The sequence below is a fragment of the Sceloporus occidentalis genome, unplaced genomic scaffold (assembly GCF_023333645.1).
Source record: "Sceloporus occidentalis isolate IW3139 unplaced genomic scaffold, rSceOcc1.0.p SCAF_4, whole genome shotgun sequence".
Classification (NCBI taxonomy): domain Eukaryota; kingdom Metazoa; phylum Chordata; class Lepidosauria; order Squamata; family Phrynosomatidae; genus Sceloporus; species Sceloporus occidentalis.
In genome coordinates, this window is record NW_028316984.1 from 126,001,187 (window position 1) to 126,027,831 (window position 26,645).

Here is a 26,645-nt window from a genome sequence, read left to right on the forward strand (position 1 = left end):
ATGGGGAATGCATAGAGACTTTATTATAGAAACACAGAGCTAGAAGAAATCTGAAGACTCTCTTGTACTATATCTTTATAACAGTACAATTTCAGTATAATTGCCACTGCAATATTCTATGGAAATATAGGATATGTAGTATGGTAGGGTACTTGATTTCTCTGGCTGAGAACTTGAAATGCCCCATAGAATTCCACATGTTTCCATGGCAGTTAAAATGTAGTAAAGTGCTATATTTGTACAGTGAAAAAAGTCTGCTAGCTCAATCCCTTTCCCAGTGCAGTTGACAAGTAGGCATCCCTGCTCTGTTTAAACACTTTAAATACAACTTCAGCTAAGGATAGTGTGCCTCCTGAATGAATGCCTAGTGGAGGTAATGGGCTGGATGAGAGAGAGAAAAAAAAAACAAGTTGAAGCTGAATCCAGGCAAGACAGAGGTGCTTACTGTCAAAGGTCCTAACCTGGATTTGGATGTGTTTCAACCATCCCCTTGATGGGGTTACACTCTCCCTGAAAGACTGTATTTGCAACTTGGGGGTGCTTCTGGATCTGTCACTCCAACTGACAGCTCATATAGATGTGACGACCAGGAGTGCTTACTATCAGCTTCAGCTGTTATGCCATCTCTGTGCCTACCTAAAGCTGGAGCACCTAAAGATGGTAGGTTAAGTTCCATCATTGCTTCCCTGACTGGTCTCGTCCTCCTCGGGGTGAGGGGGTGGTTCATGGAAGGGGGAGTGATGTCATGCCCAGCCTGGAGGACTACTCGGAGGGCTCAGAGGATGAGCCAGAGCCCCTGGGACCTGAACTTATAATTGGGGAACCTGGGGCTGGCCTTAGCTCTGCTGGAGCAGAGTCTGCAGCCCCTCCACAGGTTCAGCAGCCAAGTCTTCCTGGGGCCTAGGCTGTGGACGTAGAGGAGGGAAGTGTGCCTACCTTCAGGGAGCGTTGAGCCGAAAGATATGGCCTTCGAAGATCACAGAGGCTTTATCAGAAGCACGTTTGTGATCAGAGACATCTGAATGCCAGCTGCTTACCTATTTAGGCAGCTGGAGCATGTGTGGCTCTTTACCAGTAGTTATCTGCCTTTCTATAGGAAAGACTTTGTCTCTGGCTCCTGTGGCTTCTAGGAACAGATCCTTGTTTCCTAGATTTCTGACTATCTTGACCTTGGGCTGCCTTATCGACCTGCCTATCTGATACCTTAAATCTTGGATCGTCTGACAACCCTTTTGGTAATCCTTCTGCTGATACTGCTTTGAATCTCCAAGACTGTGTTGCTTGCACTGACTCTGCTATCTGGGGGTTTGTTTGTTTAATAACTAGCTGGCTTATCAGCAATTTGGCTGCTTTCCTGGATACAATGTAACAAAAGGCCATCTATCACAGATGTAGCACATATCATAGATGGCCTGTAGCACTAGAGTCTTGCCTTTCATCAAATTTAGATTGTTGCCCCCTAAATGTATAACCAAAACATGAGGGGAGGGGGAACTTGGCAACCACCAAGCAACATAGGCAGGAGTCTGTGCCAACAGAGGCCATGTTTGCCTTTCCACTCAATGGAAACAGACCCAGTTGGCTTCCAAAATGGCTCCTCTTGGCTTGGCAAGCAGCCCAGAACATCATGCTGTAGTCTCAGATCCACATGTGATGTCTCAGCACTCCAGCATCTGAAACAGAGAAAATGCAACTGGCTAGTAGGTCAAGGGTGCAAATAGGAGTGATAGGTCCCAGACCTCCAACACCCAATTGTCTGAATAACCTGTTGCCCTATTCCTAAAGCAGAGGGTGTAGAAGCAGCCTCAATATGAAGGGCCTTATTTGAATGTTCCTGTCTAGAAGCTACCACCAACTCACCATTCTCAATGCACCAAAAAAGTTGTTAATGCTGCAGCATGAAAAGCCAACTCTCATAAGCTGATGCACAACTCAATGGCCATATAGCACTGAGACCCTTTAAAGTATTGGGAGACAAATGTTTACATGGACCACAGACTTGGATCACCTCCCTAGTTCAACATTCTAATATCTTCCTTATCCTAAAATCCCACATAGTAGCCTCGCTGCCCTGGTCATGCAGCCAAAAGGCCAGAGCCAATAACTTATCCCATATAGACGAAACTGATTAAGTCATCACGTAGAGCAACACAAAACTGCAAAAAAAAAAAAAAAAAAAAAAAAAAAAAAAAAAAACCTGCAAAAAAACAACAACAAAAAAACCTGCAGCAGGTACAGGAAAAATATCAACCAACCCATGGCTTTTCTGAAATGTCAAGAACTCCTTCACTGCCCTGATATAGCTCTTCTTGATGGAAAATGCTACTTCTCTTTGCCCAGGCTCCATAAATCCATTGGCACTCGGTCTGGTGAATCCGCTGCCTCTGGAGCTAGTTGTCTGAAATGTTCCATCTGCATATGAGAAAGAGTGTCAGGGATCTCATTATCAATTCTAGGAACATGGGAAGCTGTGAACAGAATGTTATGTGACAAATAATGTAAAGTGAAAGCACGAACTAGCTGCATAACCTTGGGTGATCTGGAGGTTAAAGAATTTACTACCTCTACACTGCCAAATTGTTGCACCAGAAGCAAACTGATGAGTTGGCTAAATTATCTGCCCATAAGCTCACAGCAACCAAAACTGAGAATAATTCTAGAAGTGTCAAATTCAAAACATTCATCTGGCTACACTAAAGCCCAGCCAGCTAGCCAGCCACATCAGAAGAGACCTGTAAATGGATTTAATAGCACATTTAACCAACTCAGTTCCCACTCCATGCCTCTTAACCTCATGCACTGCAGTATCCAAGGAAGTGCATTTAACTGCAGCCAACTCATGCAGAATGGCATAATTAACCAAATCACCTTTAGGATATGATAAGTGATGTATCAACCAGAATTCCCCGGAGGTCTTCTTATGGACTTTCTCTATGAGAGAAACTCTCAGATTAGAAACTGGGGGCCAGCTAAAGGGGCCAGTCACCTTACCCTTGGTGACCTCTTTTGCAGTCTTATGCTTAACCAAATGTTCTTACCCAATAATGGATTTCAAGTTGCCAGCGTGAAACAGTCACCACTCTCTGCAAAATGAAATTCGACACTTCTATTAAACCCATCCAACAAAAATAAAGCCGCCTCTTTGTCATGATAATACCCCAGCCACATGGCAAGGGCAGCAGTGTCTACTGGACTAGGGCCCTTTAGGAAGGGGAGGAGAAACACCTAGTGTCTTCCTTGTCCTCTGGTCCTTATTTCTTGTCTTCTAGCATTCAAAGGAGGGAGAGTGCTGGGTGGGCAGGTGTGGTGATCCCTGGGGGCAAAGCCCTGTGCGTGACTATTACTCTCAGGGGATCCCTTTACAAAAAGAACTTTTCGCTGCCACCACCCAGTGAATGAATCATATTTATATTTATATTGTAGCTCCACAGCTACCCCTCCCTCACACACACTGGGACTTGTGAGGAATAGAGAGAGAGAGAGATCTAGTTTCCTTTCCTGCCAACCCAGAACAACCAGTAGCCGAGTTAAGGCGCGTGTACAGGAGCAGAGAGATAGCAGATGCTTTTTAAGAAAGAAGTTTATTTTAAAAAGGGATAGAATAGGATAGAAAGACTTTATATCGCTCTTGCAAAGCCTCCTTGCCTTGCAGGTCAAAGAACATAGTTACAGAGTTCATTCCAGACAAGCCATTGTTGAAAATAACAAAAGGCCTAAACGCACTAGCTAACACATTCCTAACTACTCACGGAAGATGGGATTTGTAGTCCTTTTGAGTTCCTGGATGCAGGGAGCTGGCTCCTTGCCAACTCTACCTGCATCCCTGAGTCTGTGTCTCCCAGACTCAAAGAGACATCATCTGGTTCCCCCTCAGGAGAGGATCAAGGGAGAGACAAAGGAGCGCATGGCCTCAAAGGGCCTTTTAAAGATTCCCCATAGAAAGTTCTTGAATCTCGCGGTCCTACTCTCTGATTGGTCAGTTAGACCTTACATCAGCTATGATGCTACAGCTCATTAGCATGTGATGTCATCTCTCATTAGCATGTTCCTCCTGCCCGATTAACCCCTTATGGTTCAGAAGAAGTTCCCATATGACTGAAGGACCAGTCATCACAGCAGGCCTTAAATAGGACAAGCCCTGCCCCCTGAGCTCTCCAAATGTGGCACCAACATGACATATTTATCTTTAAAGTGCTGGTTTCTCCCCTGAGAGGCCAGCAAAAACTCCTCCCCTGATCATGTGATCAGAGGAAAAGCATTTTGTTAATTGTTGGTGTCCCCTGCCTCAATCCATGGGGAGAGGTAGGAAAGAAATAGATATTATTATTATTATTATTATTATTATTATTATTATTATTATTATTATTTCATCATCATCATCATCATCACAATTATAGTGTCAGTATGATTCACTGTTGAACAGCTCTTGTTATGAGACACCATTGGAAAGGTGGGGTAGAAATAAATTTTATTATTATTATTATTATTATTATTAATTACCATGCGCTCAGGTAAGTATAAAATGCTATATTTTTTGTTCATTTAGTACTATTTGTTATTCATTGGCAAGCCAAGGTCTCCTGCTACCTGATACAAAAAGAGAAACCCTATATTTATTATATTTATACTAGACATCCAAGTCTGTATCAGGCTCTGGGACCCTGTGGCCCTCAACATGCTATTAGACTCTAGTTCACCATTACCCTAAGGGAAAATGACCAGATGGTAAGAGTAGTCAGCCTCTGGAGGGTTTAGAAAGAGTTTCTAAAAATTTATCACAATGCACGTCTCTTAATTCAGTTTAGCTGTGTAAAGGTTTAGATAGAGGATAGATAGGCAGATGGATGGATGGATGGATGGATGGATGGATGGATGGATGGATGGATAGATAGATGATAGAATTTAGCAAACCATTTATTTTAAGTTATAGCCGTGTTAGTTAAGCAAGTCTGTAAATCACATGAATTCCATTTGTAACAATAAACTATATTGAAACTATTTATTTACTCTCTCTCCTTTTGTTTTTTCTTGTTGTTGTTTTTTTAACTTTAGGGTATTTCACCAAAAGGTAGGCTATACTGACTATACTGTAGGCAGACTGATATCCACATGGTCTTTTGCCAGTGCTTACTAGAAAGATCTTGTGTGTTCAGCAAGTTTCCTTTTTCTTGCCTAGCAATAGAAATCTCAGGCACTTGGGAACTCTGTATTATGACCTGCTCTTGTGAGGGAAGAAAGTAGCAAGAGTCTTCTCCACACAGGTATTTGTTTGAAACTAGTTTTTTATCTTCCATAATTGTAACTAATGTTTCCTATTTCTGGACAGTGGTGGATGGTTGTTCCCATGCCCATGGGATGCTGTATCAATTCTTGGTTTTACTTCAACTTCAAAGGAGCTGAATTAATTTAATTCAAGCTTTATAGGTGCTGAACCTATTTGGGGAATAGGGTCAGCACCTTATATAGATCCTTTAAAGTTGAATCTAAAGCCCAGAGCAGATTCACTATCATATTCAGATAAAAGCCAGGTGCAGCCCCTGTTTGTGGATTTAGACAGCACAATCACATAGTGGGACTCAGAACTGCCACAGGACTACTCCATCTTCTAGGGAAAGAACCTAGTTTAATAAGATGCCTCTTGGCATTGGCACTTTCCAATCATTTTCTACAAACGTGTACCTCTACTTCAGCACTAGAGTAATTTGTCTGCATAAATACAGTCCATTTTATATATAAAACAAACACTAATACCACTGGAGGAATGATGAAATAAGATGTGCATGTTTCTAACATCTTACCAAGCATGGCAAATCAGGGAAACCAATTTTACTTTTATGTCTGTGCTTTTCTGCACAATTTCCTCGGAATCCCAAGAAGGTGATCTGTGTAGCAGAGGGGCAGATGGAGCTGGAAAATTAGTCTTCAAAGCATGGCTCATAGCACAAGCTGTGGGACTGGAATCGCTTTTTGTTAAACTGCTCCAGTCCCTTGAGTCACCATCTCCTTGGCTTCATTTTCCATCATACTGAAGGATTTGAATATTCAAGCAGTGACAGCTCTGTGCATTCAGATGAAAGGAAACAGAGTTAGGCATACCTTAGTTCACATAAAAGGGAAATAAAGTTTCCTACCACTAACAAAATACTTATGAGTTATTGTGGATTTTAGTGTTGATGCCAGAGTCAGAAGAAAGGGAGAAATGAAAGAAGAAAGGGAGGGAAGACAGGCAGGCATGTTGGAGGGGGGGGGGGGAATGTTTAGCCAAAGTTGTCTCCTGTTTAAGTTTTAAAAACTGACAAGTATAATTAATGGATATTGGCTGGAGAAGTGGTTCTATCAACGTGAATGAACTTACATTTCTGAAATGACGTAGTTAGAAATAGATTTTCAATAACAACAACAGTAACAACAAGAAGCTATCTTATTTTCACAGATTTTTTTTTCAAAATCCTTATAAAAGGAGATTAACAACTAAATATTTCAGAATATTTTATACTATTTTTTCAGTGTAGAAAAAAAGTAAAAGATGCTATTTTTCTGTATTCCACACAGAGGCATTCGGTCATATGGCCCCATATCTAGCTTTTGGAGTGGTTCAAAATTTATGATCTGGTTGAAACACTTTTTTCTGTCATATTTCTGTGGGAATGCCTAGGAGTTAGAAATTATCTGAAAGGAAGTACTGTCAAGGATCTTTTCCTCTGTTATTTGGCTTGGCACTTAGCCTCAGCATGCCAGTGTTGAGTAGGAGAATTTTAGGCAGCTAAGATCCTTGTTAATTAATATATCCAAAGGCTTCATTCCATAGCACTGAAAATCCACAACTGAGTACTGATAAACAACCGGTACTGAAAAAGTTCATAAATGCAAGGATGGTGTTGCAAAGAGAGCAGCAGATTTCAGATGACAAAATCCATTTATAAGACAGCATGTCTTCAAGTTCCATTCCTGACACAGAAAAATCTATTAGTGTGCCAACTGCAGTTATTAGGAAATGTTGCTACAATGAGAGCATGACATGTTGCAGTCAAAGTATTCCTGGGAAAGTCTTGCAGTGAATAGTTTTTGAGAAGGGTTTTTAATTATCTTTGTTGAATCTGCTCCACTTAAAATGGAGCATTGCCATGAGCAAATCAAAGGAGAAAAGATGCCATTTGAACCAAATACTTGCAAACGTTAAATAATCCTCTCTCTTTAATAATTATAGCAGAGTAAAAAGTGTGCATAATGAATAAATGATTGATTAAGCTTTAGTCCTTTCATTTACTTGGGGAAATTCCTCAAGCAGATTGTGATTTATTCAAGCTTAGATCATGTCTTGAAATAAGTTGAAATAAGTTTCAACAAACAGTTTGAATGAGCTGCATGAAGCCAATAAACCCATTTCTTTATGAGCACTGATAAATCTTTCATGTGAACCCATACCTTTGTGGTATTCTGAGATACACATGCAGAGCCCTGGCATGCTCTGACTGCTTTCCCATCAATTTAAAGGAAAGAAGCATATGTATGCATATAAAATCATGCATGCACCCTTCTGTAAGTGGATGAGGGCAGGCTTTGAAAAACTGGGAAGCTCTAAGCAGGACTTTTTTTGGGGTGGGGGGGTGCTTTTACAAATTACCAGGGTCCAAAAGTGGGCTTAGGACATGACTATGTTGCATATATTTTATTCTTTCTCACGATCATCATTATTTGCCTATTGTATTTGACAGTTATTGTAAAATTATTGAATTTCGAAGAAAATAAGAATGATATACACAGTTTTGTATTATAAAACACTGTTATAAGCTGGAAGCTAATTTGAAAGATATTTTGCAAAACTATTACCCAAAGTATGAACAAAAATAAATGAATCTATTTAAAGTATAAAGTAGGAATAATGTGTGATAGACAACAGAATAGTAAGAGTATAGGCACAGGCTAGTTCTGGGTAGAAAGCCAGCCTAACAAGGGAATAACAAAAGAACAAGCCTGAAAGAGAACAAAACAAAGGAATGAGTCTGAAAGAGAACATAAAACTGGACTTATAGTGACCATGACCTAAATAGGGCCTGTTACAGACTGCCAAAATAAAGCTGCTTCAGGTCTCTTTGGGGGTATGCTGTTTAAATGATGCATGCATCTGAAGAATCCGGAAGCTGCACCAAAGCTGTACTCCAGTGTTTAGGAATGGAGTGTGACTTTGGCATGACCTCCGGACTCTTAGGACCCATGCATCATTTAAATAGCATACCTCCAAAGAGACTCAAAGCAGCTTTATTTTGGCAGTCTGTAACAGGCCTTAACCTATAGTGAACCTGAGAAAATGTGCTGCATTAGTATGAAACTGTTACTAATATCTGATAAATGAGGTAATCTGATGACAGATATCCAGGAAACAGTGACTGCCAAGTGATGAGTCACTGAATGAGGTCCATCTCTAGTTGGATGGATAAATATTGTTTATATTATCAAGGGCTTGTCAATATCTGGCTCTGATCGAGCAGATATGGGCTGATGATACTATAAAGCCACCTCTTGAGGGACAAGAACCTTTAATCTCAAATACCATATATATATATATATGAATAGATAAATATCATTATAATTTTTAATTTTAATGGATTCTATAATGAGTTGAAATAACCATTGTGTAATGAATCTTTGTGACCGTTGGCTAAGATGAACATGAAAAAATCTGATGAAGATGCTAATATGATGAAAGATGTATATAAGGTTGTGAGTTCAGTACCAGTCAGGGGCTCTGGACTGACTCAGCCTGGCATCCTTCCGTAGGTCGCTATAATGAGTACCCAGCTTGTTGGGGGTAATTAGCTTACACTTTACAGTGGTCTCAGTAGCTTCAAGGAGGAATGGCAGTTGCTGCAGCAATTGCATTTCCACTTCCACAGCCCAGGTGAGCAGGTCTTCCAGTTCTTTGTCATCTCCTCTGCATTTGAGATTAGTTCCCAAACTGAGATACAGGCAGTTTCTGGGTGTAGGGGAAAAAATGAAGTTTGGCAGGTGGTGGAGAAAGGGTGTGGATTGTGGATGGCAGTGAGTGTGTATTCCCCTTTCATGATAAGGATTCAAGGGACTTTAGGGAAATGAGCCCCAAACCATTTTGGTAGCTCTGGCTTTATGTGCATCTCATTCTTATTTATTTTATTTTATTTCATTTATATCCTACCTTTCTCCCTGGAGGGACCTGGGAAGAAATTCGTATTCCTGTCCTCCAATCTAGAGATTCCAAGAATATTCAAGAATATTTTTTAAAACGGTTGAAAAACATGCTTCCTGTGTGTCAGGAAACTCTGACAGGGAGATCCTGAACTGATGAGAATCTTCATACTTTGAAACTTTTTTTTTTACTTTTTTGCACAAAGAAAATAATTTTCTGTATAAGAAAGTCAATAAATTATTATTCAGAATGCCATGGGATGGAGACACAGCAGTTAAAGCAGTGTCAAAGTGCATTAATTGTGCAGTGTAGATGCAGCCTGCAATTAGCTTAAGTGTTGTCATCTAGCCTCAATCATCTTCCCATGTCCTGCAGTAAAAAAAAAACTTCATGCAATGCTGCCATCCTGTGTGATATCAACAGAATAGGAGTGTGCTACAGTAGCCTTGATCAATGTGTTTGTGTAATTCAAGGTCTGTGTTACATATAGTTTCATAAGTGGTTGCCTCTAGGTTAGTGGTTGGGATCCTGCCAATGCTAACACATAGTCAATCTTGCAAGCCTGCTGTTCAGTTCATTCAGCCAATGCAAGTTGCCATGAAGCAGAAAATTATAACTTAAGGCTTTACTTTCATTGCAAGAGGCTCTTTTCCACAAGTACTTTAACCCAATGAGTGAGTCTTGTTCTCATATACCATACGGAGTGGTGAGACATGTCTTTTTGACATCATAGAACTATTCTGATAACTTGAACAGAGACTAGAGAGTAGGGCATGCAATATACCATCAATATACAAGGAAGGAGCTGCAACTTTTTTGTGTTGAGTATAGAATTTTTTTTTATCCCTGCTAGAGCTTTCAGTTGATAAGCCAAGGTTGGTTGGGTACAATATGGCAGGTATGAGTATCAGGAATGTGCCTCCACTCAAAGAGCAATTGCTGGATTAACTTGAAATTATATGAAATATATACAATGTTATATATATTATATAACTACAATATTCAGTGACTGTGAAATCCTACTGAAAAATTCAGAATTAAGGTTTCTGTGAATACATAGAGAAAAATAAGGAAGAAAAAAGCCCTCTAAGGGCAGCCAATAAGTAAATAAAGCATTTTACTAGATGATCTGTATAACCATGTCTGACTTTTAAGACCCTTTCCCTGTTGGAACAATGCTCCTTTAAACTGTGGTAAAATATTTTGAGTGGCAGGAATTGCTGAGTCAGAGCACTTGGCATGATGCAAAAACTTGCTACAGGAATTGCATCATGCTGAGTAGCACCAGGTAATGACTCCTAGCCAACTCTGTATATAAGTGAACTGAGAGTGAAGACACCTGTGGGTTGATGTTGGTGAGTTGTTGTTAGTGGGATTGTTGGTTAGTTGTTCAGATGGCATATGTTGATGGGGGTCAGGAGGATAGTTTGTAAATATCTGTACATATTGCAACTGATGATGAACAGCCTCCAAGAACTTGAAGGATATCAAGTGTCTGTGAGTTTATTCAAGTGGACAGTGCATTGTTAACACTTAACCTGAACTGGTGCTTCCATACTCTCCTACTGTTAGCTACTTCTGAGAGTGTTTACTCCAGACAGTGCTGTAAGTTGGCATCTGTGGTGGACCAAAGGTTTTGTTTTTCTTACTGCACATCAAGCAGCACAGAAGAGTGCCAACACTCCCTCTCCCATAAAATAAAGGGGACAAGAACAGCAATAAAACCATGTTAACCAGCTGCAAAAAAATTAAAACAGTAAAAATAACCACAATTTAAACAGACTAAAGTATATATGCCAAGTTAAAATAATATATTTTAAAACCATTTAAAACAGTTTAAGACAATGTAATACATTTTCTTTATCTGTGTTCCATTTGTGAGTTTTTGAAGGCACACTCAAGATAATTATAAACAAATACCGTGTTAATTGAGAAAGGCATACATGTTTGGAATGTAATTTTTCACCTTATAAAATGAATTAGAAACAACACTTGTTCCTGTATATTGTAGACTTCTGTTTTCATTTGAGGTATTTGCATTGTATCAATATAACTGCAGGAATGTCAGTTGTGGTAGCAGTAGAAAATACAGCGTTATGGTGGCCATAAAGGAAGCAAGGCATTGCAGAAATACCTTCTTTGCAGCTGGTAACTATTGTTTGCCTTCTTTCATCACTGCTGCTTGGCACTCGAAAAAAGTGTCATCACTAGCATAATACTCCATCAGAATTCCAAACAATATCTACATCTTACCAGGATTCAATGTCAGTTAGTATTGTTTTCTTTTATAAAATATACACCTTCCGTTCTGCTTAACAATGGCATTGTTGACTCAAAATAAACTCAAATGAAAACAAATACTATTAAAACATTAAAAAACATGATTATTAATGCCTCAATATAATCAACCCTGTGTGTCCATGGATAGTCTGTGCATCAATTCAAGCATCTGTGGGTAGAAAAAAAGTATTTTTAAAAATCCAAAAAGCAAACCTTGATTTTCCATTTTATATAAGAAACACCATTTTGCTATGCCATTGTATTTAATGGACCTTAAGCAACCACATATTTTGGTATCCATAGGGAGGGGGCATTGAATCCTGGAACTAAATCAAACCAGGACCCACTGTAATAATGAAAGGATATGAACTCCCCCTTCAGAACAACCCCACTTAAATATCAGAGGCTTGTAGATGAGATAAATGAGTGGGCTCTAGCATGCAACCTCTGGGGAGTAGAATGAATTTTAATGACTTTTGGGGGACGGCTTTGTGTTCCATCTTTGTCACAGTCCTGTTTGGTGAGGACACAGAAGGCAGCCTTCTTAGAGGGCCCCCTTCTATGGAAGCTTTTATCTGTCTCCTCACTGTTCTCTTTCCACGAATAAGTGAGGAATATTTTATTCAGACAATCCTTTGGTGTTTAAAAGATGGGGCAGAAAGGTGCTTTGAATGTGCTTTGTATGTTTTGTTTTTATTTTTTTTTAATCTTTTAATTATGTCTTAAATATTTTGAAAGCTGTTTTAATGATATGCTTCTTAAATGATATTCTTTGTTCAATTCTATTTTAACTTTTGTAAATATGGTTTTGGCTGGACTATGCTTTGTTTTGTTTAGTTTTGTAAACTTATTTGAGTCCCTTGCTAGGAGGAGGAAAGGAGAAAATAAAATAAACTAAATAAATAAAGGGTAGGTGCACCTTTCATGAACAGTTTTTCCACTCTCAGAAGTTGCCTCCATATGATTTGAAGGGTCCTTCCACACCATAACTTCCCTCTATTTAACACCACAACTTCCCTGTAGAAGTGTTCCCCACCCTTAGTAACATTTTTTAGGGTTGTCATGGGGAGGAAAGTCAGTTTCTGATGATCCCATTCCACAGTCCTGTGTTCTTCAGGACTGTGGGTACATCTCTGCACACTGTACACTGCACCTGTGTATTTCTGCATGCTGCAGAAATAATCCATTTGGCACCACTTTAACTGCCATGGCTCAATGCTATGGAATTTTGGGAATGTTAGCGCAATTGCTCTGCTCTGGTGCCACAATAACTACAGTTACTAGAATTCCATAGCACTGGTCCATGGCAGTTAAAGTGGTGTCAAACTGGATTATTTCTGCAGTACAGATGCAGCCTGTGTCAGTGGCTTCTATTTCTGGCTGCTAGAGTGGCCAGATCTTGAAAGGATTTCTGGAAACAGACAGAAGATTTTGGAAAATATGTGAGCTGGCAAGAAACTGACTCTCAGCGATGTGGGACTATTCTTGTAAAAAGCAAGCGCTTTAGTTAGAGTTCAACATTACAGAATCTGTGATTATACAGATTGCAAAACCTACAAATTTAAAGGAGACAAAAGTCATAAAATCCACTTATATCCCACTCTCTTCCATGCCAGCATTCTCTTAAGATGCCAGCCACAGATGCTGGTGAAACATCAGGGATAAACTCTTCTAGAACATTGGCCACGTAGACTGAAAAATCCACAAAAAAACTATGGATGCCGGCCATGAAAGCCTTCGACTTCACAAAATCCACTTTCTTTCTCTGAAATACTCTTGCTAGCACTTAAAGCATGAAGTATAGTAATCTATCATATTTTATAGTGGTGGAATGTTTTGCCCCACCAAGGTGAAATTTGGGTAAGATTACTCAATGGGGTAACCAAGATGACAGAAACTAAAGTGACAAATTTAGCCTAAAGTTTTTCCCTGCTATTCAAGATAAGTGGATAGCTAGATTTGGAAAATTTGTGTGAAAGTATATGTTGCTGGTTATTACTTATATTGTGAACAACCATGGAGCAGATATTATGAGTAGTGTTACAAAAATATTGGAAATGAATATGTATGTTATAAAAATCCATGATCAAAGTGGCAGCAAATAAAGCTGATGTGCCAATGAGTATGCAGCTCTTTGGATGAGGTGAAAAGTTTGAACATTTTTCAAAGGCAACTTCATGCACAGCACATTAGAGTAATTTAGACAGAATGTAACTAATGAATGTGTCTCTGTGGCCAGATCATATGTTCTCTAAGAATGGGCATAGCTGGTAGATGCTCAAATGTATTTCTGGCCACCACAGAAACCTGAGCTTCCAGGCTGTGGTATGAATCCAGGAATACACTCAAGATGTGATCATATGTCTTCATGGTGAGTGCAACCTCATCCAACCCTGTCTTCCTTGAATATATGGCAATATAGCAAGGTAATTCTTCACTGTTTCACTTTCCTACTTAAAGCACACTAAGCCAATGCTTATTAATCCATCTGTATTCTTTTTCCAATATGCCAGGGTTGGGTACCACATTTGTTCTTATTGGCTACAGTTGTTTCTTTTTGCAAACTCTTTGAGGAACCAGCAGCCAATTGATCTAGGAAACACCATTATGAGTAGCCCAGCACTAAGATTTTTATACAGTTATACATACACACATGCATAATACTCTATATAAACATACTATGACCAGCCTTTTCTTAATTTTCTTCACCCATTCCCTTTGCATTTTATTCACAGATCTCTCTCTCTCTCTCTCTTTCTCTCTCACCATCCTCTGAGTACCTTAAAGACTAAAGGATGAGATAATGTATTAAAGATTTCAAACAAATAAATAAAATACATGTTTTGAATTTCTTTTAAAAAAAGCATAGACCCCTCCATGATATTCATGTCCCCACTAACGACAGAAAGAATGTTCATTGTTATTCCTTCCCAGGTTTAGAAAAATGGGTCTCCCAACAGTCCAGAAACCATTTTGGGAAGAATAACAGACTAGTAAGAATCCTATGTAATGTACATCTTGAATTTCAACATCCCAACATGTTACAGAGGGATTGTTCTAAGTAGAAATATGTTCCTCCTACCCCAGAAAATTCTGTTTTCTGCACTGGGAACATTCTCTTTTCTGTACAGAAAACAGGATTCAGCCCCACAGAATAATTCCTCCACAGCACAGAATAAATAATCTACATCAATTTAGGGTATTTGAATACAGGGAGAATACTGTGGAGGTCTGTACATTTTCTTCCACAGTGGGCCATCTGAAAAGAAGAATAGATTGTCTTGTATATGAGTTGTGTCTGCAGTACCTTTTATTGAAGTTCTTTTTATCCTTTCATTCTGCAAGATGGTAGGCCACAGGCCTTAAACAAATTGAGTCTACTGGCCTTTACCTTTCATTTCTATACTTGCTTGTCAAAATCTTAAACTAAAGGCATGAGAAAGGCAAAATTACCCAGTCAGGGCTCAAGGTGAAACCCAAGCAATTGATAAAGACATGCCCTTAATGTATTCATCCCCAAGGTGTTTACTTCTGTTAGAATGGAGCACATTGTATAAAATTAACAGGAAAAAATACATACATGAATCACATAAAAAGGTATAGTCACAATGCGTACGTTATATTTTGCTGCTCTGTTGGGAAATAGTACAAGAGGTGAAAAGGTTAACGTTTCTGCCCAAAGACACAGGAGGGTTTTCACTACATCAGCTTTCTATTTACATAATAAGTAATTGGCTGTCAGAAAGAGAGATATCTTGGCGGAGTATTCAGAGACTTGATTTATTCTGTAGGAGATGGCTAAGAGCAGTAAAGGTGGGTGGATAAAAATAAAAGGAAGAGGGGAAAACAAAATGACTTCTAGACACATAACAACAACAAAAATAAAATAACCCCCCTATTTTTTTAAAAAAAATCAAAAGCCTTGATCCAGGCCACTGTCCAAAATAATTTTCAGTACCTCGCACACTGCTGTACATTCAGTTTAAGTGTGAGAAACCTTTTAAAACAAATTCCTTTCAGAAGTTGAAAAGAGAGAGATAAATTTGTTTTGATTAATAAAACTAGGATGGATCATTTGATGCTTTCCATTCGTTGATAATTGATTCTTTATTTGGATCAGTTTTCATAGACCACGGCATTTACAGAGAATGACATGAGGGTTGTTACCATTGACTTCTTTGGGACACATTTTGTTTTTGGTTCCTTCAAAAATTCTATTTATCATTTTAAAGTTGCTGTCCCCATACCTGGCACATTTTCCCATGTTGACAATAAAGGTCATAATAATTATTGTGTAGGGGCAGTGGGAGTCCAAAATATCTGGAAAATTGGGAAAGCTTGGTCTGAAGCATGTAATCCCATCATATTGCCTGTCCAGTAAAGTTTGTTCACTAATCTGCAACTTTCTTCTCTTCTTTCACCCCCTTGCCAACATATGCACTGTTCATTCATCCATCACACACCAAATTAATAAGAAATAATGCTAATGATTAGCAAGGGGGTCAGACAGATGGGTTGCTTGGAGTGGCTTCTGGCTGCTCCAGCTGTGATTGGCCCCCGATCAGCCTGGGACCATGGTGATGAGACACAAAGGTCCTAAAACCAGCCACTGCCATGTTCCAAAACAGCCAGCTGGCAAGGAGTGGCTTTTTGCTGCTCTTTTTTTGGTTGGCTTCATGCTGCCTTAGGCGGCCCTGAAACAGCTTCTAGCTAATTTGGGGGGGGGGGGGGTCATCTGCATACCATGCCACCAATGTGGCCCTAAGCCAGTGTTTTTTGCCCCTGTCTTTCTGGTCAAGTAATGAACTTGTTTCAGCTGGAGAACCCTGAACTACAGCAAATAGAGAAAGAAGTGATTGGCTTCAAAGATCAGTCAGTGGGAAAGGGTGAATAATTTTTTGACATAAATGTTCTGAGTATCTATCTATCTATCTATCTATCTATCTATCTATCTATCTATCTATCTATCATCTATCGATTGCACAGCTGAATCACTACATCCTGTCTACCTCTCCGCTCTCAAACAAGAACCATGATTAGCAAAGGATATAAGTTTTTTTCATGTAGAAAGTCAAAGATCTCAAGTTTAATCCATGATACCTCCAATTTAAAAGATCAGGGATCTAAGAAGCTGCTATTCCACCGCATAGCTAATGAAATTAAGTTGTATTTTCTCTTTTGTTGTTGTTATCCTTTTCTCTTTTCCATTTTAGTTTATTTTTCCAACTGATGTTGATATTTCATATTCCTGATTTGTTCAGTATTACTGAAAACATTGCCATTGTGGTAAATAATAATGGAGATAAGGAATCATCCTGAAAAGGTCCACACCTAATATCAATTCTGATGAGCTTTTCTTCAGTTACTGTTAAAGTGGTCTGTCATTGGGGCTCAACAGACCACCCCTTTGGAGTGATCTGCAGTCACCCCTTTCCTACCCAGATCAGGGCCGTGGCAACTACATGCCGGGACCCCAGTCTGGCCTTTCCATGGAGCAAAATGAAGACACAAAAAGGGCCTCTTTTTGTGCCATGGAAAAGGTGTCCTAGCCACAGCGGCAGTGGCTTTTCACCACTTCTTTAGTGCAGCACATTTAAGCGCTGCACTGAAGATGCGGCATTTTGCAGCCTGCTGTCTGGTTAGGTTGGTGGTATGGGCATGGAGAAAGGGCAATCGGCTCCCACTCTACCCCAAGGCTGGCATATAATGGCAGTCTCTAGAGGACCATTATTTCATCATACGTGAGATTTTTTTTTAAAAAATCATTAACATATAAATTCACACCATTGCAGACAACATAACACATAGTCACATTTACACATAAAACAAACTCCCCAACCACTACTCATGACATTCCATCACTCAGACACCATTACCCTTGTGATATTTAATAATGACTTCCCAGTTCCTATTATTCAGTTTAGATTGCCCCTTTATTACATTCCATCTTGGTTTACCTTCTAAATTTAAAATAAGCAATAGCACTCTATACTTTATAAATAAATATTAATTAAATTCAAAACCTAAACATACTGTCAATCCTGTTGTTTCTTGTAGTTACCTTAAAAATGGATTCTACTCTTCTGCAAATGTATTGATTGATTTGTCATTAAGAAATGAAGTTAATTTATCCATCTCAGCTAATTCAAATATTTTCAAAATCCAGTCTTGAATCATCGGTATTTCTGTGTTCTTCCACAATTGTGCATATAGTATTCTTGCAGCCATGATCAGATATTGTATCAATTTCCTGTGCATTCTCCAAGAGTCATCTAATAAACTTAATAAAAATAGCTGTGGCTTGAAAAACATCTTTATCTTAAATATTTTTCTATTACAGCATGAATCTGTTTCTAATATTGCTTCATCTTATCACATGTCTACCACATATGGAAATATGTCCCCAATTGCTCTTTACACTTCCAATATTTATTTTGCACCTCCTTATACATTTTAGCTTATTACTTTGCTGTTAAATGCCACCTAAACATCACTTTATTAGTTTTTTTCAGATTGTTTGATAAAATAAATTTCATCCCCCTTGTTTACAGTGATTCCCAACTGTCCAATTATATATCATGTGCAAAGTTTTGAGCCCACATAATCACATAATCTTTTATCTTTTCCTCCTTTTAACAATATACTATACATTTTTTAAAATCAAGTGTTCATCGTTGATGCCTAATTAAGTCTTGAATTTTGTCTTTTGAAATCCAAAGCCATACATTTTTTAAAATCTAATTTATATCTTTCAAATATTTGTCTGTATGTGCACTTCCACCCCATCTGTTTTTAATTCTTCATTGGTTTTGAATCTGTATTTACCACGTTCATTCATCAAAAGATCTTTATATGTCAGCAACTTTTCATTCTCCCCTTTATCACTTTTATCTGACTTGACATAACCTGGGCCTGTATTTGTTCCAAATCCTCAGAATAGATTTTCTAATATAATGATATTAAATTCCAATTTTGCTTTCACTTTATTATGTCAAAGAAAGCTAGGCCACCCAAACCTCAGGTTATGCTCTTCCAAATTCAAAAGTTTATCATTCTGTAATACAATGCGCCTACATCATACGCGGATATACTAGCTGTGCAGCAGCGCACAGGGTGCAAGGGGCAGTGCGTCCCATTTAGACTACTATCAATGGGGCTTGAGGATACGCACTTTTCTTACATGAGGGGAGGCCAGAATGGCATAAAAAAGGGTGCACTTATATCAAATCCAATTAAATTCTTCCTTGTGCTAGCCAAATGCCATAACAAAAAAGTTTATCAAAATACACAAAAAGGAGAACCATGTGGGAAAAACTGAGGTCCTAATTGACTGTAAATCTCCTCTTGAATCTATCCAGAATAGCCAGTTTCTTAATTGCCTGTTATCCATGCCAAAGACAGTGTTCAACTCAGAAAAGTGATGATCATGTTAAAGTATTTGAAGGCTAGATTTCCAAAACTGGTTGTTACACATTTCCATGTAACATAATGCTGGAAGACAATTAGTTGATAAGATGGCAATTTGTTTGAAATACCTTATCTGTGCACAATCTACTCCTGTTGTAACTGATTGGCAGCCAGATTCAGTATGCAGAAAAGCTGCAGAAATTCCAGTTGGTAGAACATAAAGTTTTTGGAGGAATTTGTTCTGTAATATTTCCAAGGCTTTGAAAGTGTTGATATCTTCTCGGCCCCATATTTCTGCACCATAAAGCATCTGTGCAATAACTTTACTACTGAAAATTTTTAGATCAGGTTCAATCAGCTGACCATCCTGATTACGGTAAAATTTCATCAGTACTCCAACTGTTTTGTCAGCTTTCAGCTTTGCTGCCTCCCTTTGCCATTTCCCAGAAAGACACTCACTAAAAACAATGCCCAGATATTTGATTAGGTGGGCTTGTTCTATGGTATGTTGTTCTAAGATCCATTTATGCGTTGGGCAGTTTCTGCCAAATACCATTACCTTGGTCTTGGAATAATTTATTGACAGGTGTTCCTGTTGACACTGAAAGCATTCAGTAGGTTTTTGAGACCCAAACGAAATAGGGCAATAAGCACTAAATCATCTGCATACATCAGGATGAAGATCTTTCTATTCCTGATTAGTGGAGAAGGAGAATCAACTTGAGCTAAGCAATGCACCAGATCATTCATATGGATGTTAAAAAGAGTAGGTACCAGTACAAAATCTTTAAGTCATCAACCAGGCTTCAGTTTCAAGAGCATTCAATCCCAGTTCCACATAGAGAGTCAGATGTTGTACACATGGAGGTACAGATAATAGTCTCCTGAAAAAAATGTGTCTGCAAACGTTCAATCTCCTTATTAAAGGCTGGAATCCAGTAAAGTAAAAGGCTGTAAAGTAATTGCGGTCTTAATTTGGCTTTGTAAATTTTTAGGCCGCTAGAATATCCTGGTTGCCTTTTTTATAATAAAAAGATTGTATAACCGCCAACAATCTTTTCCCTGTTTGTATTACTTGTATATGTATTATGTGCTGTATATTGGTGTTGTTTTACCATATAAGCTGCTTTGATTGCCCTGCAGCAGAAAAATGGGATACAAATAAAAGTTTTATTTATTTATACTTTCTAATAATGTAACTTAATGTGAAACACTGAACTATAGTACTGTATCCTATTCTTCCTGTATGACTTGCTTTCCTTATATCCAATCCATTAACTTGTGAAGCAAATGTTGAACATATAGCTTTGAATTGATGTCAAGCAAGCTGACTGACCAATGATTTTGTGGATCATTCCTATCTCCTTCTTGTAGATTGGGAAAACAATGCTCATTTTCCACCCATGAGGCATTTGTTCAGTACTGTTTATTGTAGTAAATAGATCAGCAAGAATTAGGCTCCACCATTCAGTATGTTGTTTAAAGAGTTCTGGAGGAAGCATATGTTCTACTGGTGCTTTCTTGGGTTTCAGTGATGCAATTAAACATTTTATCTCATTGACTGTGACTGGTTGCCACTCAGGGAGATTAGAAAAATCTTTATGCATCCAGGCCACTTCCAAATTGATTGTAAAAAATATTGGAGAAATATTTAATCCATGCGGAGGCAGTGATTGAGGCTTCCAGTGTATTTCTTGCTTTTTTTAAGCCACATGAAGCAAGTTCCCAGAATTTGTCTTCCTTCCTTTCTGTTACTGCAAGTTCCAGATCCTGCCACTGAAATTTTATGTGATTAGCTTTCTTAACTTTTAATAGACTTTTATATTTTAGCCTGGAATTAGTTAAATTTTCCATGTTCTTTCCAGATGGATTTTTGTGGGATTCCCTTATCTTTTTGGCCAGGTCTCTTTTGGCTGCCCTACATTCTGTGTCAAGCCATCCATATTCTGTAGGCTGAAAATTTTTGTCTGTTATTAAACAAATTCTGTCACAATTTGTTGATAGATGTCTAGGTGATTTATTGATTTGTGATGGAAAAGCTGGCACATACTTGACAAATAGTTGTTATTTACTTTGTCCTGTATAGTAGTTTCTCAGTCTAATACACCACTTCAGCCTCCTCTTCCCTAGCAATTCTCCAGTTAAATTTGCTGTTTTAGTTAATGTTGCAAGTTCAAGACTTGGTTGTAAGGATACTATTAGAGGGATGTGATCACTTTCTGTACATTCCAGAATTTCAAATGTATTTACTAAAGGGAACAACATGGGTGAGACTAATATGTGATTGATGGTACTGCCACCTCATTTGCTCAAATAAGTATAATACCCCACAGGACTCCCCTGCAGAATGAATCTATTATGCTGGAAAATAAATTCTATAAGTTTTAATCCTTGCTGGTTATATTTATTATCCAAGGAAGTATGTGATGTTAGAAATATATCTTCTAATTCTAAGCCTAATGGATGAAAAAGACCTTCTGAAGCAGCTTCAATTTGGGCATTGAAATCCCCACATATAAGAAGAAAAGGATTGAGATTTTTTTTATTTATCTGTTCTAGCAAGAGTGTTAAATCATTCCATACCATAGGGTACAGTAGCTGGCCATTTGTAGGAGGACATTTATTCAGAAAAAGATCTTTCCTGTATCCGTATGGATTTGAACTGGCAAAAGATAGTTCTTTTGAAAACTTAAGTCCACCATCTGTGATTCTCCTGCCAATTCTACTGAAATGAAGAACACCAAACCACCTCTTCCTTGCCCCTTCTTAGATTTTCTTACAGCTGGCTGGCTAAATGCTTTGTAACCCTGAAGGTGGTTATCTTTGTGAGTCCAAGTTTCTTGCATGCAAAATATATCTTTTTTTTTTTTAAGGTGCAATAAATTCCTTATCTGCCATTTTGTTTTCCCAGCCAGCCAGATTCCAGGAAATTGTATTGAACCATCTTTGCTTAAGACCGATCTCTTCCAGTGAGCTTACCCCCTGACTTTGTATAAGAAATACTGTTCCACTTTCTGATCACTGTATAATTGTATTGTATTACTGTATGATGATGAGCTAGTTTTAATGTAATTATTTTTATTTTATTTTATTGATGTGTTCTTGTATGTATTTTATGGGCTGTAATCCTGCCTCGATCTATTGGGGAGAGGCGGGAAAATATAAATATATTATTATTATTATTATTATTATTATTATTATTATTAGTCAGTTGCATCTTCTAGAAAATGGTTTGCAGGGCTCAACATTAGTTCTTTGACTAATGTCCTTGTTGGGCCTATGGTGCTCTCCTGAGTTTTTGGGAGAAGACTTTGGCCCAGTACAGACTGCCCCTTTTCGCGGTCTACACTCGCCCCTTTTCGTGCCAGGTTGGGGGCAGGGCAGCCTCACCAGCAACCCTAGCCCCAATCCAGAGTTTTTCCAGACCATGGAGAAGTGGCAAAATGCCACTTCTCTCTGTCATGGAAAAGAGGTGTTCTTGGGGCTTCATGCCCCCAGACACCCCGGGAGCCAGAGCCGTGAGAGAAAGGGGCTGCTTGGCCCCTTTCTCCCTGGCGTCATTCCCGCAGCCATTTGGTGGCTGCAGGAACAAGGCGCATGCCCAGAAGGAGCTCCGTTTCGAAGCTCCTTCTTGCGCCGCAGCCAAGCCGCCATAAGTGGCCTGGGGCGGCGTGAAGACGTCATGCACGCACTGTGCCATTTGGATGTATGCATTCATGACATCACCATGGCAGCCCCCATGTAGATGGGAGGCCGCCATGATTACAGGCCATGTAGTAGCATTGTGGGGAATGCGGTCGCTCTGCTCCTGGGCAACCCTATTACTTGTCCAGGCTGGTGCAAATAATGCCATAATATTGTATCTTGGGTGTTGTAGAACTAACACCCAGTCATCAGCGCAACCTTTGACTTTATATTCATATTTCCTTATTTTTAAACCTTTTATTTTATCTTCATGACTAATGATTCTCAACAGCACTTCCAACACCCTCGCCTTGTTCCTTGTTCTGTTTTACAGTCTTCTGTAAACAACCCATTTACCAAAATTTGAGCTTTTTGCTTCTCAAAGATTGCTTTTACCCATGTCAAAAAGTTTTCTCTACAATCCATTTTTCCTAATAAAATCTTCAAAAAGTCCCAATTCAATTTGTCAAATGCTTTTTTTACATCAAGGAAAATCAGTGCTGCTTGTTTTTCATTGTGATGTTCTAGGTATTCTATAATGTCCATGACAAATCTCATATTGACCATTAATTGTCTCTTTGGCAAAAATTCTGGTCATTGTGTATAAGTTCTTGCAAACTTCTTTCATTCTTCTTGTGAGAATTGATGCAAATACTTTATAATCATTATTTGGTAATGAAATCATCTGCAATTGCTTATCTTCATTCTATCTTGCCCCTCTTTGGGGATTATCCACCTTGAGTTCCTATGTTGGGAGAAAGGTGGGATATAAGAAAATAATAATGATAATAATAATAATAATAATAAGCATAATAGTTGCCATTTGGGGATTTTCTTCTTTATCAAAATCTCATTAAATATCTTATGTAATAGAGGGCCAAGTTCTTCCTTGAAACATTTATAATACATGAGTGCTAGGCCATTTGGACCTGGGGTCTTCCCGCTTTAGATTCTCACTATAGCCTTGGATACTTCATCTAGTGTTATTGGTGAGTTCAGCATTTGTTGACGATGGCTTGATAATGTAGGTAAGTTCAGTTAAAAAAACCCTTGATTTTATCCTTGGAAACTTCTTTCCTTTTACATAATTCCATATAGTATTTATGAAATATTGGCCTGTTACAGATGGCAAAATAAAGCTGCTTCGGGTCTCTTTGGAGGTATGCTATTTAAATGATGCATGGGTCCTAAGAGTCCGGAGGTCGCGCCAAAGCCACACTCCATTCCTAAGCATTGGAGTGCAGCTTTGGTGCAGCTTCCGGATTCTTAGGATGCATGCATCATTTAAACAGCATACCTCCAAAGAGACCCGAAGCAGCTTTATTTTGGCAGTCTGTAACAGGCCATTTTAAGTATTTTAGAATTCCTTGTCACATAGTCTTTCTCATACTATATTTTCAGAATTATTTTTTTCTCCCATCTTATATTTTCCTCAATTATTTTTGCTGAATCATAACATTTTTCAACTGACATGTAAGGCAAAGGATGACATGCTTTTCTGCAAATATGTCTTGTGCTCCACCTGTTCATTGTTCTAAGTTTGAATGATTTTCAAAGACTTTCTCTCTGCAATGCAAGAAATGCAGGTCTAAAGAGGAATTCTGTCTTTAGCTTTAGGGGAGACAAAACCCTTACTTAAAGGAGTTATACCTATTCCCAATACAATAGATGCAGCCCTATTTTTTTCAGCTGGGAGAGTATGGTGCTAATATTGTGAATTTTGTTTGGGATATAACTGAAACTGTTTGGGAAATAATCCACAACATATATATATATATATATGCACAACAATGAATATATGCAGAACCTCATGTATATTGGCAGCTTCCTTATTCTGAAGAAAGTTGAATAGCATTCCTCTTTGTGAATTCTACTCTTTAAAAATAAATAAATAAATAAATAAATAAATAAATGTGTGTTTATCTTAGCATAAGTAGGCCATGCCAAATGGCAAAATCTGATATAATTGGGTGGCAACAGCCTGTATGCTATCATTAGTCCTCATTTCACACAGCAAAAGTCTGTATCAACTGTTCTATTCTAGATTACCAGTTCATTTTTTAAAAATTATTTCATGAACATAATGAATAATTGCATAAATTAAGTCAATAATGTACAAGCCATTTATGATGTGAAATCAAAATTATTGGATTAAATGAATCTATTTTGTCATGTTCAATAACTATACAAATATGCATAAATATGAAAAATGTTTAGTGTTATTACATGTGTACACTCTTAGTAATGAATTACATCATAATTGCACCATAAATGCTCCAAGACTGTAGTATTTATACATTTTCCTTGATAAATTGATCCTCAGAGATCAGCATATTTTACATAATTTCCATCTCATATCACTCAATGGGATGGCAAAGTAGAACATGAAATGAGACAACTGGAAATTAGAATTTTGGAATTGCCTTATAGAAATTACACAGAGCTATTGACCTGCTGTTGTGCTACTATAGTGAAAATTTTGCCGCAATATAAATGTTTTTATTTTATTTTATTAGAGTACCCATAAAACTGAGTTTGAAAGTAGAACTAGCCTCAGAGTTACGTTACCTCTTGACCATACCTTCCAGTCTGAAGTATTCCAAAAGTGTCAAACTATCACTGCCACCATCAATAATAGGCATGACATATCTATTTTGGTATTTCCTTTCCCAATACTCAGACATTCAGAACTTATTGATTTTGCATGACATTTCTTGACTGGACCAATAAATATGACTGGTTATCAATTAGATCTAATTGAACATCCCTGTAGTTTATGTTCATTGCTATATAGCCACACTTCTAGCTCAGAATGATTTCAGTTCATTAAAAAAATATAGTTTCATTTTCATGATCAAAATCCTATTATTTTATTTTATTTTATTTTATAGGTTTTGTTTTAGGGCTCCAGAAGAGTCTAGTACATTTGGTACTAGAATGAGCACTTTGACCTAATTCCAATTTGTTTGTTTTTTAAATCTTTCTTTATTATTTTTTTTAAATACAAAAATATTACATTTTTCATCATGAACAATATATGACTTCTTTCTTTTCTGTCTTTCCATCAAATTAAAATTATACATTTGTTGAATATCTATTCTTGGGTAGTAATATTCTAGTGTATCTCCTTGCAATTCTAATTCTCTTTCTATCCCTTTATTCCTCTCTTTCTCAAAAAAGACACACTTCTTGCTTATACTACATTTTCCTGCATGAAGTTAATAATGCATCCTTTTCTTCTTCTTTCTCTTTTTTATCGTCTTCATCTTGTCACCTTTTCCTTTCCTTTACAGGTTTTTTGTCCCTCTTAATATATGTATAGTCCTTTTTCTCATCTCTCAACAAAATTTTACAGCAAGTTAATACCTGCATTCCCATGCTTTGTTTCAGTACTTTAATAAGGGTAACCATTCCTTTTCCAATTTTTTTTGCAGACTTTTCATTGATTAAAGTTGTTAATTTATCCATCTCCCTTAATTCATTGATTTTTATTAACCATTACTCCACTGTGGGAATATCTCCATTTTCCACTTTTTTGTGAATAACATTGTTGCTGCTGTTACTAGGCATAGAGCTGTTCTCCAGTATTTATTCTCATTTTCCTTGCCCAGTACAGAAGTAATATTCATTAAATATAGTTCTGGAACAAAGAGATAATTGTGATTTATGATGTTTTAACTGTTATATTATTGTTGTTCACCGCTATGATCCTTGGAATAGCAGTATATAAATAAACCATATTATTATTATTATTATGAATTTCAAATACCTTTTGCACTTCAATATGAATTTTAAACCAAGATTTATTGACTTTGGAGCAGGCCCACCACATATGATAAGATAATCCTATCTATTTTTGGCAATTCCACATGTATTTTTCTTGCAGCTTATAAATTTTAGCCACTTTTAATGATGTATAATACCATCTATTAATAAACTTGATGTAATTTTCTTTTAGGTTCTGTGTTGCTGTAAATTTATTTGTCTTTCTCCCTGAGTAATCCCATTCTTCTAGTGGTATGTTATGCCCTATGTCCTGAGCCCATTTTATCATATGTTTTTGCAATCTCCTACTTTGGATCTCTTGTTAACAATATTTTGTATGCTTTGG